The 5,737-nt window shown below is 44.7% G+C and overlaps 1 long non-coding RNA gene across 2 annotated transcripts; it reads left to right on the top strand.

The window, feature by feature from the left end:
* Window positions 1-2,302: 2,302 nt before the first annotated feature.
* On the top strand, window positions 2,303-5,215 carry LOC138985391 (uncharacterized). 2 transcript variants are annotated; one of them, XR_011462450.1, is made up of 3 exons: window positions 2,303-2,534; window positions 3,047-3,438; window positions 4,404-5,215. It is a non-coding gene; the product is annotated as an uncharacterized lncRNA (long non-coding RNA). The 2 variants fall into 2 exon arrangements; XR_011462449.1 differs by having other exon boundaries at window positions 3,043-3,438.
* The last annotated feature ends 522 nt before the right edge of the window (window positions 5,216-5,737 follow it).

The raw sequence follows: 5,737 nt of genomic DNA, 5'->3' as shown, positions 1-5,737 counted from the left end.
TAAGAATGGATGCTTTCTAATTATGCAGAGAAGCTTTGGATGAGGAAATATACTAAGTGTGCATTAAATAGACAACTTTAAATAATGGCACTTGTGCTAAGAAGTGTATTTTCTGGCAAGCAACTAATTTATAATGGTCATAGATAAATGCATTAGTGTATGAAATGCTTGTCTTTATTTATTGATTTGAAGGGGCAGTATTATATTTTTGAATACGTGTCTTCTTTATTGGGTCTGTTTCCCATCTTTTTCGAAGTCACTCATATTTTATGTTTGTTGACATTCGTTGCACTTAAATGTTGGAAAATGGAAGCAATTTTACAGTAAAAAAAAAAAAAAAAGGCAACATTAATATGACTCACCCCTGCCTTCTGGTGTCAGGTAAATAGTTAAGGGCAGGACTGCAGCTGTGCCTCTTTCTGTCACCTTTTCCCCGTGAGCCCTGTGTTCTTTTAACCTGCATATCACAGGTAGGGAGAATGAGAGCAAATGACCAAATTTACTGCATTCAAAGTGCATAAACCACCACCCTAGATCTTTCTGAGCCAATTTAATTCTTAGCTTTATTCTTGGCCTAATGCAATGTTTTAGTTCATTGCGCTTTTTGGATGTGCGGAAGCAGAGATAATGTGTTACACTACATTCATTTAATGTTTCATCAGGCTTTTTTGGTGTATCTACCTTTTGGTTATTTTAAACGGTTTCATCCTTATCACTTCAGTCATGAAATGTAGATTCATTAAATGACTCTGCCGGGTGGTTCTGTGGAGCGGCGGGGGAAGATGAAGCTGAGTTTCCATCATCAAGAGTCTGCCTGACAGGCTCTTCCTGCACCAACTTGAAGGACGTTCCTGTTTAAAAGAGCAAGGACATTTTCTGACTGGACCAGAAAGTGTCTGGGGCTCTAGAAGTTTACTGGACCCTCTACGGACATCAGACCCTAACAAATGCCCTTGAGAACTCGCATTGAAATTGGTTCTTGAAATGACAATGGGGAGCTTTTCTCCAATGAGTCTGATGGTGTATAATCAGTGTTAACACCTTGCGTGTGTGCGTGTCATTTTATGTGTTTGAAAGGTTTCCTGATACACCCCCTTTATCCCTGGAGTTGAATGGACTGGGAGAGACACAGCCCCGGAAATGGAATAGGCAACCTTCAGGAAGAAGTCTATGCCAACCTCAGACTCACCCAGAGCTGAATTCTACCCAGTTTGCTCACGACTGGCGTCTCCCCCAACAGGAAGCCGCTTCCTGGTCATAACAGATCAAACCACTGTCATGTCAAAGATGGCAGAGAAGACTCCTCCCAGTCTAGAAACAGATCTACTGGATGGCTCTCTGGCCAGTGTGGGGAGGGAGCCTCCTAGAGTCATTCAAGTGGGTCATTTACATCGTGTGGCATATTGCATGGTGCCAGAAAAGACATTTATTGCCCAGAAAAGCTCAGCAGTTCACAATCAGTAAAAACAAGTATGTCCAGCTGTAAATGACAGTCACAGAACCTCGTTTCTCAGCTATAAATCAAGGGATTCTGATTGGTTCAGAGAGTAGAGAGAGCCAATCGGAGAGGTACTTTCTGATTCAGCAGAGAGGGGATAAATAAGCTTTTAGGAGGGAAATGGAAGGTCCCTGGTTCTTTTCAAAGCTTGTCTCCCAGAGAAGCTGCTTCCTGGGGGTGGGGAGAGGGTCTCCACGTCTCCTGTGGGTTTTTCACAATAAGCAGAAAGGAAAGGAAGGTTCTGTCCCCAGAGTGGCTTCAATCCAAGTCTGAACCCATCAGAGGAGATTGGAGCCATCCGTGGCAGTTTATGTCAAAGCCGTTTCTGCCTGACTGAATCCGAAAATAAACACCTCTGCTCTCTATCATTACTGTTTCATTAACACCTTGGCCAAGTACTTTGGCCAAAGAGACTGGATTTCAGTGTGATGCTAAATTATTCCAGGCCAGTGTGTAATAGTCCTTGATAATTTCATATCCGCAGTCCCTGTCTCCCAACTGACTTATCCAGCTACAGAGAGAGAGAGAGAAACAGAACCGTGAATAAGCACATACACACTGGAGAGTACGCACAAAAAGAGAAAGGAAAGGAAAAAAAACAAATCCAGGAAAGCTATTTAGGGCACCGTTCCCATCGGGTTTCTCTGCAAAGCAGTTTAACTGTAGTTAGTAAGTGCTCAGCGTAATCTAATAAAAGGCATTTTGCAATATTGAGCAAAAAACATCTGGTACCCAGAATTCCCTGACCATTTTTAACTAGATGCAATCTCTCTCTCTTTCTCTTTCTCTTACAGACACGTGAAAAATAGCCTAATAAGGATCCTTGTGGTAAAATCAGATGGAAAACAGGGAGGAAGAGTTCCACCATCTCCAGCAGCTCATTTGAAGCAGCTCCTCCGAGTTCCACAATAATAATCAGTGCTGGCCCAGTGCCGCCGGATTATTTTGTATATTCATGAAGCCGCTCATCAGCCGTCAGGAGAATGTGCAGTAATCCTTGGATGAAATAAGGCCAATCAGTGGAATAATGAGGAAGGTAATATCTCCCAAGAGGCCTGGAGTGGGTTTTCATCAAACCCGGCTGTAACTCTCCAACTATTTGCTTTACAAATGCAGCCTTTGATCTTTGATTTGGGGAGGAGAGGGGGAGAGACAGACCTGCTGGTGCAGTGTCCAGCCCGCGACGATAACAAGCTCACTGTGGAGGAGGCATGGGGGGAGAACCCGGCTTTGCAGCATCAGTCAGTTCTCCTTAACAAAACCCTCATAGCCTTTTTATTCACTGGGCCCTGATGTGTATTCACGTAGCAGGTCAATTGGCAAGAGGCTTTTTTGTTTTCCTTAATCTCCCGTATATTTGTATATGTAAACTCTAAGCCTTCTCTCATCAGAAGGTTCTGGGCCTATGTAAATACCAGCTTTGCTTTTTGCCAGAAAGCAATGAAGACTTGCTAAGGAACCTGAAACTATCAGAGCCGTAAGATCATGCAGTAAGTTGCAGAGGGAGGGTCTCCGCTGTTTCAATAAAGTTTTATTTCATCAAGCCAGGAAAGCAAAGGCAAATCCAGACAGAGGTGTGCTGCTGCTGCTGCTGCTGAGTCACTTCAGTCGTGTCCAACTCTGTGCGACCCCATAGACGGCAGCCTACCAGGCTCCCCCGTCCCTGGGATTCTCCAGACAAGAACACTGGAGTGGGTTGCCATTTCCTTCTCCAATGCATGAAAGTGAAAGTGAAGGTGAAGTCGCTCAGTCGTGTCTGACTCTATCGACCCCATGGACTGCAGCCCACCGGGCCCCTCCGTCCATGGGATTTTCTAGGCAAAAGTACTGGAGTGGGGTGCCATTGCCCTCTCCGAAACAGAGGTGTAGGTGAAGTCAATACCATAAAGCACTGCAGATTTTCTTCATCCAAGATAAACCAGGGTCCGTCAGCAAGGCAGGTAAGCTGCCCCCACCACCTGCCTGCTGTCCTTGCATATCCGTGGGTCGCAGGGGTGGCTCACGCAGCCCTTGAGGAAGTCTGGGGACAGAAATGTCTTTCTACTCAGACCACAGGGCGCGGCGTGCCGGTTTCCCCTGTGAGCGCCGTTCCCCTTTCCCTCCCCACCTCACCGTCCTCGTCACCTCGCCCCCTGCTCCACTGTGATCCCAGCTTTCCGCACACAGGCATTTCAAACCTCTTCCCATTGCACACACTTAAATTCTGCTCTTTTCTGTGTGTCTAACAAAGCAACTGAAATAATAATGGTTTGTACTCGTTGAAGACACAAGTTAATTGAATATTGAATACTAGAATTATAATGTATATCTGAATTGTACATTAGTGGAAAAGACAAACATCTACCTTATTGGACAAATAAATGCACACTCATCTACTCACGTAAGTATTATCCAACTATCTAATAGAAAACGCCTGAATGAGTCCTCAATCCGATCACAGATCTGCTATTACCCTTCCTGCACTGACAGCAATAGAGTTTTATATTTTCAGGAGAGTTCTTAATGAGGAAGCTTTTGTTTAAAGCTTATTATGGATTATTATGTCTGAAGAATTTCTATTTAAACAAGCCAGTGGCACACCTTACTGATGAGTGAAGTAAATCTGATTTTTTTTTAAAGTGTAAATTTTTGTGTAACCTGTGATAGGAGGCATTTCATTAATAAGGTGGCTATTAAAAAGAAAGGTAATATATGAGCTCTTACTAATATTAAAAAATGAATAAGAAATTAGGAAAATTTCAGTATATTAAAAGCACTTCTTTGAAAATTAAGTATAATGAGGTGTACAATAAACAAGGTCAAACAAGTTAATTTGAAACGATGAAATGAGGTGAAAAGGAATTAAAGGAGATTGCTGGAGCAGATTTATTCACTTACAGTATGATGATGTCATTAACAAATGCAGGAGCTGCATTATGGGCAATTGACATTACCAGCAGCCCAAATGGCCTTTGGACAGAGAGATTTCCTACTGCTCTCTTGATGGGCTTATTAATTGTGTTTCTGAGCACCTTGGAACAAGCCAGGAGGATTTCCATGAAGAATTTTCAACAGTATTGCCTTTGAAGCCCAGCCTTTCAGGAAGAGGTAACTTCGGCGTCCTGCCTTTGATTCCAATGGACCGGGTGTTAGAACGAGACTATTTTAGAAAATGTGAAAGGGCTAAATTTGACATTTGATTCACTGTACTCCGGGATTTTAAACTGTGATGTAAATGAGTTTGAAACCGGTCTTTCTTCCATTTTCCCTTTTCAAAATGTAACACAGTTAAATGACAGAGATTAATTACTGAGGTAATTACTGTTGGGAAGCAAAGGGGCAGTTGAATGAGACGGTTTTACTTGTGATGACCAAGTATTTCTTGACAATTATGCTTAATTCCAACGACAATTATTCTGCGGGGCCAAATCTGCCAGCACAAGCCCACTGAGGCATTCCACCCATGGGGGAATATTCGCAAGAGATACTGGACAGAGGGGCGGCAGTCTTGTCCCCAAGGGTCTCCCCAGGGGCCTTCCCCAGGGGCACAGATAAACCCCTACTTGGGTCACCTGCCTGCTTCCTGTTTCCTGCGCTGGTGGGGCTGACCCTGGGCTGACTTACCACTCTGCATAGAAATGAGCACGTAAGCATAATATGAGGCCTTCCTGTTTCTGCCCCCTCCTTAAACTGTGCTCCAAGTATCTAAGTGTGAAGGACATCACTGCAGAGGGCACTGATGGGGCCATGGATCCTTGTGACTCAGGTCTGTAAGATAGACGAACAAGCGACACAGGAGCCAGTAATAAAAGTCTGAAATTCTAAACAGTTGTACATTTCCCCGATGAATTAATGCTGGATCATCATAAAAAAAAAAAAAAAAAAAGATGATCCCAAGGAAAAGGCTCACAGATTATTGACTAAAATAATTGGCTCTCAGATCTCAGCTGTCCCTGGACCACCTTTGGGTCCATCCTCACTGCAGCCTGCTCTGCGGCCGCTTCCCCGGGGCAGGGTTACGACGTGCTGTTAGCCCCGCAGGCGGATGACGGAGCGGGCCTTCTGGAAGAGGGCGACATCAACCCCGCAGGCTGTCACAGCCCGCCGTGACAGAGACAGCCTGGCTCCATCACGCAGTCCCTCCCCCGGGGCGGCAGGTCAGGGCAGAAGCCAGGGCTGCTGCAAGGGTCCCTGGCTGGGCGTGGAGAGTATCTGGGAGAGGAAAGGAGAGCAGAGCATCCTAGACAAAGAGATGAGCTG

The sequence above is a fragment of the Bos mutus genome, chromosome 24 (assembly GCF_027580195.1).
Source record: "Bos mutus isolate GX-2022 chromosome 24, NWIPB_WYAK_1.1, whole genome shotgun sequence".
NCBI lineage: Eukaryota > Metazoa > Chordata > Mammalia > Artiodactyla > Bovidae > Bos > Bos mutus.
Note: the sequence above shows the minus strand (reverse complement) of the source record. Positions and strands in the feature narration are given on the sequence as shown.